At 36.9% G+C, this 14,190-nt stretch overlaps 1 long non-coding RNA gene across 2 annotated transcripts; it reads left to right on the top strand.

Moving 5' to 3' along the window:
• Nucleotides 1–1,858: 1,858 nt before the first annotated feature.
• Nucleotides 1,859–10,289, top strand: LOC126828181 (uncharacterized). Of its 2 annotated transcripts, XR_008788876.1 has the most exons (6): nucleotides 1,859–2,000; nucleotides 3,148–3,203; nucleotides 5,659–5,704; nucleotides 6,136–6,606; nucleotides 6,975–8,134; nucleotides 9,394–10,289. It is a non-coding gene; the product is annotated as an uncharacterized LOC126828181 (long non-coding RNA). The 2 variants fall into 2 exon arrangements; XR_007682931.2 differs by having other exon boundaries at nucleotides 6,975–10,289.
• Nucleotides 10,290–14,190: the final 3,901 nt, after the last annotated feature.

Raw genomic sequence — 14,190 nt, 5'->3', positions numbered from 1 at the left:
TTTACGGATATTGCTTTAGCGGCCTTAGTTACCTATTCACTAAAGAATGGGTTTGTTTTATAAACCATTTGAAATCATTTTTATGTAGATTATTGTAAAACCAACATTTTTTTTGACCCAATGTGCCCCGTATGTGGGGTACACTGGGTCCCACTATGGGATACAGTTGGCCATCGAGTATGTTTTTTAAAAAAAATGTATAGTAAACACACTGAAACTCATCAGAACTGTAAAAAGTAATCTTTTAGTTCAAAATGTGAATTTGTTTTAATACTTGAACACAGATACGCAGCAGGAAATTTAAAAAAAAACAGCTTAACATTGAATAACAAATTCTTTAACTGGAGAAAAAAAAAATCTTTTATGCAAACAATTCATATGATTTGTATGTCAGTAAGGATTCGTAACCTAGGACCAATATTTCCTTAAAAACAACTCAAATATCCAGATTCTGTCTAAAATGGACAAATGATATTTGGTTAATCTCGAAATGCTTATATGCTCAGTGTGCCCCACTGACATGTTTCCCACTGTGCCCCATCATCAACCATGACAGAAAATCGAAAATCACAGGAAGGCATGTGATAGTATTATGAAACAAAATATTTCTAATGAGAGTCAATTACTATCTCCTTCACCTGGAATTTCAAATTTGTGGTCTCCAACAAAATCTGGAGTAGCCAAGCAGTTTAACCAGTCCACCAAAAATTCATTTTTGCGTCAGAAAAACGGTTAATGGCTGATATATTAATCAGCTTACATGAATTTATTGAATTTAGGAGGACAAATGGGGGGTATAAAGGGAATTCCACAGTGATGTCAGAATTAAATTTTCCCAACACAGTTAAAAATTACAAAGCCTGGCTTACTTCAGCTGGCACCTCTATATTTTGTAGAGCTTGTACCCTCCGATTAGAAATCTACGATTGGCAACTGGCAGCCAACAGTAAAAAACAATCGGCTGACAAATGGCAAAAAGTCTTCTTCTTTCAGACACAAAATCTCTGGCATGAACTTGCCTTCCATATTCGTAATGGGTCATGAAATGAAATGAAATGGGGTTTAACGTCCTACTGTTCTGCTACTATACTGGGCTAATGAAGACAGGCATACACAGTGCGCTATGAGGGGAATTTTGCCTGGGCAGCGGCACTATTGCCTACTCTTATATCGAATTCCAAATGCCAAGGTATCTTTTACGTGCATTCCAATGTATACACGGGACCTCGGTTTTTCGTCTCATCCGAAGGACTAGACAGCTGTCCTTGTCAGGCCCTCAGTTCTGCACCACTGAAAAGGGGAAACCACGTCGGAAAATCCAGATGAACTTTCTCGGCCAATGCAGGGATCGAACCATCTCTTAAATAATTTGGGGGGTTGGATGGCCGAATGGTTAGCACGTGCGCGCTGTATCATAAGGTCTATCATTGAGTCAACTGGAGTGGTGTCGATTCCCCGTGACAAGGAGTAGCGTCGCCTGTCCAGCCTCATGGGTTTCCTCCGGGTCCTCCGGTTTCCTCCCACTGCTAAAGACCCCTACGCGCAAGCGAATTATTCAAATAAAATTCAACCGTATGTTAGTCCCGAAATGACCTAGAGTATCTTTAAATAACCAATTTTGAATACATAGTAACGTGGATTGAGTCAAAAAAATGTAGATCACGCATTTTTTGAACTACTACTAGTTGAAGCAAATACAAGTTATTATTATGATCACCGCAAACTCACTCAAACCAGTTAAGAATAAGGATGGGCCTTTTGAGGCTTTTATATGCGCAGTTAAATAATATTCATTCAAGATCTAGTGACGTCAGAGCGCATATAAAAATGTATGCAAAGTCACGAGGAAGACAGTTTTAGTGTTTAGTTCAAGTGAGAAGGTTCTAATTTTTTTCTTAATTTGATTTGTTGATTGACATAGTTTAAAACGATTATCATGCCAGCATTAATTTATAGGTCAACAAAGTCTTACAAGATGGTGAACCTGCATCATGTACAAAGTAAGTTAAGATTAATAATTCTATAATAAAAACATCAATTATACAGTCATATATCCGTATCCAATAATTATTATAAAACAAAATACATCAGTGTATTTTATCATTAAAGGTGATACCGTTTATCTGATTAAATGAAATGAAATGAAATGGTGTTTAACGTCCAACTGTTCTGCTCTGAACTGGGCTAATGAAGACGGGCATACGACATACAGCGTGCTACGGGGGAAATTTTGCCCGGACAGCGGCAATGCGGCTTACTCTTATATCGAATTTCAACTGTCAAGGGATCTTTTACGTGGACGCCAATGTGTACACGGGACCTCGGTTTTTCACTGACATTATCTGATAAAAGGAATGTTCTAGACGATACATGGACATGTGATAATGATGACATATAGCTATTTACATACACACGCAATACCGCCTTTTATGCAAATCCGTACATACAAGATCATACGAGGAATGGTCTCACATGTTATAGAATAGATTTATGAATTGTTTATGTTTTTTTATAAACTCATATATAAAAAAGACGGTGACGTGAAATCAATAATAGCTAATGAAACGTTAAATGAACAAGACTGATAACGTTGGAACAATAAATAAAAAAGGCGGTGACGTGAAATCAATAATAGCTAATGAAACGTTAAATGAACAAGACTGATAACGTTTGAACAATAAATAAAAAAGACGGTGACGTGAAATCAATAATAGCTAATGAAACGTTAAATGAACAAGACTGATAACGTTTGAACAAGTTTTTGTAAAATATTTATAGATTTCTATTTCATTTATGAATACATGAACTATAAAAAAAAAAAAAAAAATGCTCGGCCTAAAGCTGGTAATTGCGTTTTGAAAAGACATTGCTGGTTAGGTTTATGCAACCAAGTTGAAAATATTTGGTTGGACCCATCCTTGTTACGCCCTTGTTATGCAAAAAGGTCAGCTGTAGCAATCCCGTGTATAGATACAATAGGGGCCTGGATGTTCGCGAAGGTCATGTCATGCGTGGTAACTCATCATCGTCCGAATTTATTTCCCATTATTGGTAATTTCCCCCAAAAAACTTTTGAAGCGTGTAATATAATATTATTTTTATGCTTCTTTGTTGATAGTGGTATTATTATAACATATTATCTTTCAGGTGTGGCGCTTACAGTCCTATTGGTTATTTGTTTATTGCCATCCTGTAATTTGATGGTAAGAATATTAGACATCTTTAATTTTGGTTTTAAAAAATGTTGATTTCATTGTATTTTGTATGTTGATTTTTTTTTTGATATGACATTCAATTTTCGTTGATAATGTTAGGTCTATAGACAAAGACAGTGTCTGGATATAGCCGCGTGTGTGTTCAACTGTCGAAGACAAAATAATTCATAAACCAAACTAAAACTAGCCGACTTACGATTAATCTCTCGTAACAAAATATGAATCGCATAGTTTAGTCACAACTCACAACTAATCAAACTGATTGAATACTTTATCGGAAGTTGAGATACTTCAGTGAGTAAGACGTTGGTCCGGAACCAGAAAGGTTCTGTGTTCGATCCGGTGTTGGTCGTGAAATTTCATCGGGATTTTCCGCAGTGGTTCCCTCTTCTCATTGGAGGACTGGAGAGGGACACCGTATAGTCGTTCGAAAAGAACGAAAAATCGAGGTCCCGCGTATACATTGGCGTGCACGTGAAAGAGCCCTTTACAGATGGAATTTGAAATAAAAGTAGGTATCCGCTGATCGGGCCAAATATCCCTCACCGTATGGCGTAAGCCAATCTTCATTAGCCAAGCCGATGCAGAACAGTATAGGACATTAAACCCCATTTCAATACTTTATTTAAAACTAATTCAAAGAAGTTATATATAACCCCCTTTAAGATATCATAAGGACGAGGAAATTGTTTCATCCGTAGTGCAGATTGATTTTATGGGATAGGAAGTTGATAGCTTGTCGTCAACATCATAGTATAACAAGGAATCATGGCAAAGTTATGCTGTGTGGTGTCTTCATGTAAAATAACTCACACTGGTGGCTACTACTGGTAATTATCATACACCGTTGTATTCGTGAGGAATAGGTGGGACCTGTTCAGATTTGTTCAAATGAGTTTGACGTGAAGCCTGTGAATTGAGAAATGAGGCGAGAGCGGCGGCAATGTTTGTTCGACACTTTTTAGGTGGACGTAGGAGGAAAATGCTCTGCACAGGCAGTAGAGGGCCCGGGCCGTTGGACACGCGCCTCGCATAAGGATTGTGGCTAAAAGAATAACCCTTTATTTTCTAAATCTCTGTGCTGGGATTCTTACATTTTCACATGTCATTGTTTTCAAATCCCACAGCTTCATTTTTATACGGCCACATTTTTATGTGGACGTGTCGCCTCGTGTCAGTTTGCTTGTGGGCACTCTATAGGTCACAATTTTTATCCGATTTTGATGAAACTTGAAATTTAGGTTTATCTCCCAAAGATCGCGTTTCCTTTCGATATTGGCATGTATCGGATCGTAACTTCATGGATTATGGCCCCTGATTGTACGAAAAATTATGTTTTTAGCTTGTTTTATCTGATATTGATGAAACTTAAAACATGTGTTTATATCCCAAAGATCTCGGTTTCTTTCGATATTCGCGCATAACGGACCTTAACTTCCTGGATTATAGCCACAAATTTGTACGAAAGATTGCGAATTAAGCTTGTTGACCTCCAGAGGTCACAATTTTTATCCGATTTTAAAAATTGTTTAAATATATCGTCGTAACACCCTGGGTTCGAATTTCGTAAAAACCGGATCGTAACTGCCAGCTAGAGGTCACAATGTTTGTCCGATTTTGATGAAACTTAAAATATGTTTATATTTCAAACGTCTTAGTTCTTTTGGATATTTGCACATATCAGATCATAACTCCCTGGATTATGGCCCCTGATTGTACGACATAACTTTTTTTTATCAGATTTTAAAAATCGTTTAAATATATAACTGTTCCACCATAATGAAGGTTGGGTTAATTTGAGAAAAATTGAAACGAAACTACCCGACAAAATGGCCGCTCTCTGTACACAAGTTGTGTACATTGTGAACTCTAAAGGGTCAACAACCTTCGTATTACATACTTGTACAGTACAAGTATGTGTGTGAGAGAGAGAAATTGGGTTTAACGTCCACTCGACACAAACTAGGTTATTTCGGGACTAACACATGGTTCAATTTTAGAGGTCTTTAGTAGTGGGAGGACCCGGAGAAAACCCACGGGGTTGAACAGGCGACCCTACTCGAAGGAAATGGCAGACCTTATGATACAGCGCGCATGTGCTAACCATTCGCCATTCGGCCACCCAACCCCCTACAATTAAGTATGTAATACGAAGCATGTGGACCATTTATATGTCAAATTTTTTTTCCGATTTTGATGAAACTTAAAATACATCTTTATATCCCAAAGATCTCAGTCCCTTTCTATATTCGCACATTTCAGACCATAAATTCTCTGATTATGGCCCCTGATTGTATGAAAAATCGTGTTTTATTTAGCATGTTCTCTATCCATCTCTTGCAAAATGTATCTTGCCTGGCAACCGCTGGTTTATATACCAAAACAAAATGTAAATTATGCTTTTAATTGTCAGTTATACTTACTATCAATATGGTTATTTCAGAAATTAGAAGAAGATGAAAACGGTCAATTTAAAGAAGATGAAAACGGTAAGTTTAATTTATTTCGCGTAAAACCAATTCCCATATAAAATTTAGCTTTCGTTCTAAAACTGCTCTTATAATAATATCACATGTTGTATTTCTATTAATTTTCCCATTAAATCAGACGAATTTTCTTTAAAATTCTGTAACCACAAAGAAGGTATCTCTTACACTATCGGCGTCTAATAATGGCCAAATTAGAAGGTAACGTTTACAGTGGGTGGATTGTTTTTAAAATGCAGATTAAAATAATATAAATATAAAAAGTAATAAATTGAGCGTCAGATTTGTAGTTCCAGAGTTAGAGCGGAATTACAATTTGTAATCAATGGCAAACAGATTATAAGCTAATGCTAGTGTTGAAAAGTTTAAGTTTATAAATATTTTTTTTTTCTTATGGATAGTTTATTACCGATGTAACAATTTATTTGTTTTAGGTTTTTATTATGCGGATGGAAAGTGGTGTGGAAAGTGTCCTGCGGGAGAGTTCGTATTCAAGGATTGTATAAGAAATTTCACTAAAGCCCAGTGTAAAAGATGTTCACGTGGGACATTTTCAATGTACTTGGATAGAGCTATATCTTGCAAAGATTGTAAAACATGTGAATTAAATCAAGATAAAATTACAGACTGTACAACGATGAGTGATACTGTGTGCGTTTGTCGTGACAATCTTTATGATGTACCCGATTTGGGCTGTATACCAAAACCGTCGACCTCTTCTACCCCTTCCACATCTACATCATATGTATTTCCAGGATGTCCTGAAGGAATGTATAGAGATAACACTGCGAATCTTAATTGTTTACCATGTTCAAATTGCTCAACAGAGATCCAACCTTGTAATTCTACCAACGACGCCATATGTAAAAACATATCAAATAAGAATGAGGCTTCATCCCAAATAAGTAAGTGTTTATAGTAATACTGATTGTTTTTGCATTCGGAATACTTAACCTCCAAAGCGTTGATAATATAATGACCAATGTCACATTTTTTTGTCCACTGGTGCATAAATGCCAACGTCAATAAAACAATTTTGTGTGATTAATCTTGAAATTTGTAAAGAATGCGTAATAGTATGGTTGAAAACCTCATTGAAATCTTTAATATAAAATCTAGCAGTTGCCAACCCGTTTATTTTAAAAAATGTGAGGTGGGGAGGGGGCGGAATACCGGTTGACATTCATTTCTCGGGAAATCGGAAAGGGTAGGTAGGTGGGGAAGCTACTATGAAATCTCAAATTTAAGAATATTTAATTTTTTCAAATTTCAGAAATACTGTATGTAATTTTTGTATGTATTGTATTATCCATAATGATATGTGGAGTTGTTTTTTACTGTACAAGACAAGGTAGAAACAAAAAATCGAAAAGTTTCGGTGGTGAAGACGGATCTATATGTCAAGTAGAAATGGAGGCACTTAACAATAGTGTTCAAAATGTACAGTAATTCGATTCTGCATACAACAGTTCCTGACAATCCGAGAATGGTAAGGGCCAAAATCCTTTGTGGAAGACACGGCTGTCTATCCAGTATGAAAAAGGGCCGATAGCCTGGAGATCTCGTGTTCGAACCCGATTTTGCTCATGGATAGATGTGAACGCAAAAGGAGACCCTGAAAGTTGGAATTGGAAAAAGGCGGACCCGGGGAAACACCACTGTTTGGCCAAAATGTCCCCCATAGTACAGCGTATTCTATTTTTGCTGTTTCTTTAAGAAGTTTATAATTCGACGAGATACATTGTAGTTCTATGTTGCCTGAAATGAATGAAACTATAGTGCGCATGGGTGTGTTTTACGTGGAAGCCAAAATATTAAATACCTGTACATCAAAATAGACGTACTGAGCTATTACACAAAGATGGGACATGATAATCCAGTCAATATAAATTCAAATATGATTTCTCTTTTTTGCGATCAATCTGGTGGTGAAATCGTATTCGGGTGCCATTTTACACGTTTGTCACAAATCATTAGTTTATTGGAAACGGAAGAGACTTATGGACCAGGGGCCTGTTTCACGAAATTTTAACTAAGTTAAAATCCAAATTTTAGTAATTTGATTGGATAATATTAGATTGATTTCAGTGCTTAGCCAATCAAAATCGAAGTATCTACTAAAATTTGGATTTTATCTTTAGTTAAAATTTCGTAAAACAGGACCCAGAGAAACCGCAACCCTTGAACCGTGTGTGTTCTGTGTAATCAATCGCATATAACTGGACTGTGTTAGGAATATTCTTGCGGACCAGAGAAACCGCAACCCTTGAACCGTGTGTGTTCTGTGTAATCAATTGCATATAACTGGACTGTGTTATGAATATTCCAAGAACATCACCATAAACTGTGGACATTACAGTATATTAAAGCTGTAAATTATGGTTGGCAAAAAGGCGACTACAACAGCTACGTTATGCGTTGGCCTATTTACAGGTAAAGCGTCTATTAATTTACCCATCTTATAGACAGTGTAGCATTACTGCCTCGCAAAACTAAATGCCAAGATAAACTTGCCACGCAACATCTTCCTCGCAGATGAGCCAACTTAAAAATAGTATCAAGTGTTTCGAAAAAGATAGTATACCCTTCCCCATGCACGATACGCCATCCTTCAGAAAGTGAGTATATTTCTCACAACCGGGGCACAAAACTAGAGGCCTTGTTTGGATAGAATTACCATTAGATGAAAGAACTGTCCTTCAAAATAATGCAGGCCTAGCAACCCTTTGCTTATTTTTAAGAACTCAATACCGGGACCAGAAAGCGAGTCTTACTTTGTTTGTAGCCACACAAGACAATGCTTACCCCTTTCGGAACACCTGATACCGCTTCCATATTGTAGGTCAATTTGCTTTTGGTTTATTCAGCCGAATTCGTGCATTGGGCTCTTCATTTTGACTATTATAACGATTGACTTTTTATACGCCCACATTTTGATGTTGACGTATATTGTCGTCACCCCTGTCCTTTCGGACGTCCGTCCCTCTGTCCGTTCACAATTTGTTTATGGACACTCTACAGGTCACAATTCTTATCCGATTTTGACGAAACTTGAAATATAGGTTTATTTCCAAAGGATCTCGATTCCTTTCGATATTGGAATGTATCGGATCGAAACTTTTGATGAAAATTGAATGCATATTTATATCACAAAGATCTTGGTTCCGTTTGATATTTGCGTATATCGGAACTAACTTCCTGAATTATGGCACCGGATTGTACGAAAAGTCGCTATTTTTATTAGCTTGGAGATCCTCTAGAGGTCACAATTTTTATCCTATTTTAAAAAACGTTTAAATGTATCACCGTTACACTCAAATGACAATTGAGTTCAAATTTTGTGAAAATCGGACCGAAACTGCCTGACAAAATGGCCGCTCCTTGTAACAAATAGCGACCCTATAGAAGTCACAATTTTTATTCGATTTTGATGAAACTTAAAATATATCCTTATATCACAAAGATCTCCGTCCATTTTGATATTCGCGCATTTCAGACCATAACCTCCTGGATTATGGCCCATGATTGTACGAAAAATTGCTCTTTTATTTTTAGCTTGTTCTCTAACCTACCCTTGCAAAATGTGGGCGTATCTTTTTGCATTAATGACCCTTAAAGACGAGTAGCAAACTTTCTTCTGTGCTTAATTATGTACCAAAGTATACACATAGACATGTCTTCTTTCATTCTAGACTGTATCAAGGAAGGGCCGTCTGAACACCGCCTGTTGCACACAAGATAAAGGTGTTGTACAATCCGTAGTCCCAGACAGGATAGTGTATTAAAGCGCTGATCTTGAACTAAAATAAAACCAAGTACGAACAATCCAAACCATTAGCCAAATTCGAAGTCATAGAATACACGACTCCTGTACTGATTATAAAATGTTTATGTGTTAAATATAGGATATTAGGTTATAGAAGTCTAATTCGTGTTTTTAATTTCTAACATAATGGAATATATTGAGTTATTAATACAAGTTTAGCTCCTTAAAGTATAATTACTAATTATGATACGTATTATGTTTATATAGACTCTTAGATAATTTATTGTGTATTTTTCGAATTGTGTATATTATGATGCGTATGATCATATAATCGGCGAATCCAGAAAATTTTGCAGGGGCGGGTTTGTCAGATTCCTGCTCAGGACATTTGACAATGCAGATGCCATCATCGTCTCCAAATTACGTAAGCATACGTACATACACTGAACTGTTTGACGTCAATTTTATAATGACTTAATAAGATAACATTGTGATCCAATTTCATTGATGCAAAGCATTAATTGTGATATCACTCGTGTCTATATCATCATCTTGCCTTTGAATGCCCATCCCATCCCACCATCTGATGATAAAGCACGCTACATTTTGTGATAAATAGTGTTGTTTTACAATTTATTTTATGTAGCTGAGCACCCCCCCCCCTCTGCATCCGCCCCTGCATATATTTAAATAATTTGATATCATTGTACATGTATAATAATATGTTGCCCTTGATGTGTATTATAAATTCACTTGATAATATATTTACCAGCACATTTGTTTTATTTGTAAATAAACTATTTTTAAAAAATAAAAAACAAACCAATGTGTGTAAACTGGTGTGTTATGTAAGGAATAGGTATACCAAAGTCAACAGTACCTGCCATACTCATGTAGTTTGGAATATGACATTAAAATAAAGGTATATAATACCATGGTCATACAACAACGAATGAATTCAAAGATGATGGTAAATCGACTAGGAAAACCAACAATATTAAGTTATGTACATGTATATTTCTATATATCCCGAACAGAAGCTCGTCTCCCACTGCACAAAAAATTACAGTCAATCTAATTGTATCGTATGGTGTCACACATATATACTCAAAGCCATTAAAAACGCAATGCCAAATTCTAAGTTTATTTACTGCAACAACTTTTATCAAATGTACATAACAATTGACAAAATCGAGATAACAAGCATCTGTGGATAATTTCTCACACAGAACCGAAACGTCAGAGAACCATGAAACAAAGCAGGGGTCAGCTGAGGTGATGAATGTTGAAATTTTGATCTGTATTTATAGTGCCAGAGTGCAGGGAATGCAGGTGGAAAACGTGTGACATGGGACTGCTTAAAATCCCAAAGGTGTTCGATCGGGTTACGGGCAAAGCGTTCATGTCGACGTCGACGTCGGTAGATACGGTGACGTTCATCAGGAAAACTGGGGTTGAATCGGGATTCATCAAAGAAGATGACATTTCGCCATGGTGTGTTGTGCAGATACCCCAGATTTGCGGCGCATTGCTGTCGGGCAAGTCGATAACGATGCAAAGGGATTTGGCCTTGGTAAGGTCGATGGCAGCGTAACCCAAGAGCAGCCAGGCGCCTTCGGACTGGTTGCCGTGTTCCAACAGTTCCCCTGGCAGTAGCAGAAGCTGACTGGAACCTGTTGCACAGATGCTGTAGTCGGGTGTGGCGATCTTGTGCAATGGTCGATGGGTGGACATCAAAGTGTCTGGTGACGGCAACCTATGAAGCCCCCTGATCCAGCATATCAATAGCTCTGTTCCTGTTTTCTTGTGAAAGGCGTGGCATTTTTTCGAAGTGATGAATGTTGAAATTTTGATCTGTATTTGAAGGCCCAGAGTGCAGGGAATTCACGTGCAAAACGTGTGACTGCTTAGAATCGTGAAACAAGACAAGTGTTGCGTTTGGACGAACAAAGTTCATTACCGAGAACTGATATTGGGTTCAAACCCAGAAGTCCACAAAAAGAGAGCCATCACAACTTTCACCTATGTGCCACAAAGCCCAAGAAAACGTTTACCAGAAATATTTCATGAATTAGACATTGCGTTTTTAATGGCTTTGAGTAATATATTTCGATCCAAGGGGAATAACTACACTACAGATAAACAAGTTTTTTTTTTAACAAAACTAGGTCGGAATTGAGAAGTTAAGCATTATTTCGTTCAAATGTATCATCCCACACGGGGTTAGTAATCAGTAGTTAAACTCTGAATGTAGGTCTCATTACACTCGCTCTGTACGTTCACGAACCGCCCTATTGAATCCTTGTCGGCCCCCAGTCAATTTTACTGGGCAACTTTTAACTGCTAAACGTTACCCTATATTTAGATTCCATTGGATTCTGTCAAGTCGTTTAACATGTGCCGCATATAGTACTGACTCTGGCGAGGTAAGCAAGGTCTTACTTTCTTACTGAAATGTTCCTTTACACTGTACAGGCGTTCATATGGATTGACACGCGACCGTTTTGCAGTAACAAGTTGTTCCTGGAAACAAAAGCCTAAGGTTACTGGTTCGGCAGATACAGAAAACGAACTTTAATTTTAAAAAAATAATATTGTGCGTTTTAATGTCATGATTCTCCTGTATGTAGAGATCTTAAATTGACGAAGGCGGTAGAATTCGTCCAATAATCTAGTTCATAAATACTCTTCAAAAAAGTAGGGGATATTGAAATGCAAATATGCAGGTTGCTATATGATAAATAGTCATGGACATTTGACATGCTTTGAGAGTATGTTCACAGATGAAGAATTTATCGCCCCAACAGAACCACTGAGCTGCATATGCGACAAGCAATAGCGGCAATCACGTGGAATGGGTTCATTGTCAAATTTGACACTTCAAGGAAGGTTTGATGAAAACTGCCGCGTGCTGTTTTATCTATCCATGTTTGCTTTCCTATCGGTTCTTGCATACGATTTACTGTTTAGCGTATCTTTGCTTTAGTGTGTTACGTTTAATGTGATCGAGAGACGTGTTCAACCGACAACAAATCGTGATTGGACGGTTGATTAGGAGCATGCCACGACGAATTGCTGAATGTCTGAGGATTGGTGGAGTAATTACTCATTATTAAGACAAAAATCAAAAACGTCCATTTCCACTTTGGACGGTGTATCTCTTTGCGAGTGAATGTGGCCGTCAGTTAAGCCGCCCATATGTACTGTTTATGTTCATGTGTAGGCAATTGGCCTGTTATTAACATACACGGGTTACCTCTAATAATAGCAGCAGTGCATTTCCGCCGTTTTGTATAGTTTCTGAATGTCCACTACTTTTTTGGAAGAATATATATTCCAAAATTCGAGATATACACATACTTAAAGGGACAATAACACTCTTGCTGGCTTGAAAGCTCCAGAAAATAAATAATATCTCTATCTAAGTACTAGATGTTTAAGTGTCCTACCTGTTGTGTAAATTATCCATTACATCCTATTTTACTTGTCCAGAGGGTTCGAAAATATTTTTAAATCGAAGTTTCATTTGAAAAGGTTTACGTTAGACGTTTCAAACCATTATGTTGAATTTTTCAAAATTTTTAAATAAGGTGTGTTAAGATAAAATTTGTATCATCAATTGATTGAAATAGTCTACATTAGTACAATTTGTTGACCAGAATAAAGATTGGGACATATTATTCAGTTACAACAAGAGTGGTATTGAGCCTTTAAACTCATTAAAATAAATATAAACAAAAGTAAAAGGCCATTTGCACAAATGATTTTACACCCTCTGTATGGAGTTGATTTTTGAGGAGAAAAGTCACATTATTGACCAATATTATTTGCTCCATGCGCAAATACCTTTTAGATTGATGTTTGTAAATTCCATGGTATGTCTGAGTCAAGCAATATGCGTACCTGACATACAACGTGGATGAGGTGCATTTCGAACTCTGTCTCCCGGTTTTCCTTTTGTGGAGTGTGTGATTTATCCATTGCACTGTCCAATTATAATTCTCGACCTCTATCGAAACGACTCTTTTTCGATCAAAAATGCTTGTAACACCGTAAACGCGATGAGTTCAGAAAATTGTATGTCTTGAATAAGCTTCCCATACTCATTTTATCATGTGAGATTGCTTTGAAATTAAATCGGGTTTAACGTCCTACTTTTCTGCATTGGGCTAATGCAAATGGGTTATTTCAATCATTGGTTCCACTTTGTATCTAATCCGCCTCAAATGTTTATTAGTTAGAAATCTACAGGCTAATCTAGGAACATAGGCCTACTAAATAATAGCAAAAGAAGACAGCTATTCAGAAGCGCGGTGAGTCATTTTTGATATTTCCACAAACCATATGGGCTTATTTGTTCATTGTTCTTTTTAGTGCTTTCCTTCAGTAGAGTTTAATGTGGTAGTTTTACATCGATTACGGTCTGAAATTACTTTTGTCCGGGTTTCATGGAGTTCTCAATGATGTATAATGCTTGAAATTTGGTGCGGGTACAATCTTCGTCCAATCCACCGCCACGTGCATTCGTCGGGGAATTTCACTATCGTTTTCTGGGGCCTGTTTCACAAAATTTTAACTAATATAAAATCCAAATTATAGTAATTTGATTGGATAATATTAGATTGATTTTAGTGCTAAGCTAATCAAAATTGAAGTATCTACTAAAATTTGGATTTTATCTTTAGTTAAGATTTCGAGAAACGGGGCCCTGGTTTGTACTTTC

The sequence above is a fragment of the Patella vulgata genome, chromosome 7 (assembly GCF_932274485.2).
Source record: "Patella vulgata chromosome 7, xgPatVulg1.2, whole genome shotgun sequence".
Lineage (NCBI taxonomy): Eukaryota > Metazoa > Mollusca > Gastropoda > Patellidae > Patella > Patella vulgata.
This window is presented reverse-complemented; position numbering and strand designations above follow the sequence as displayed.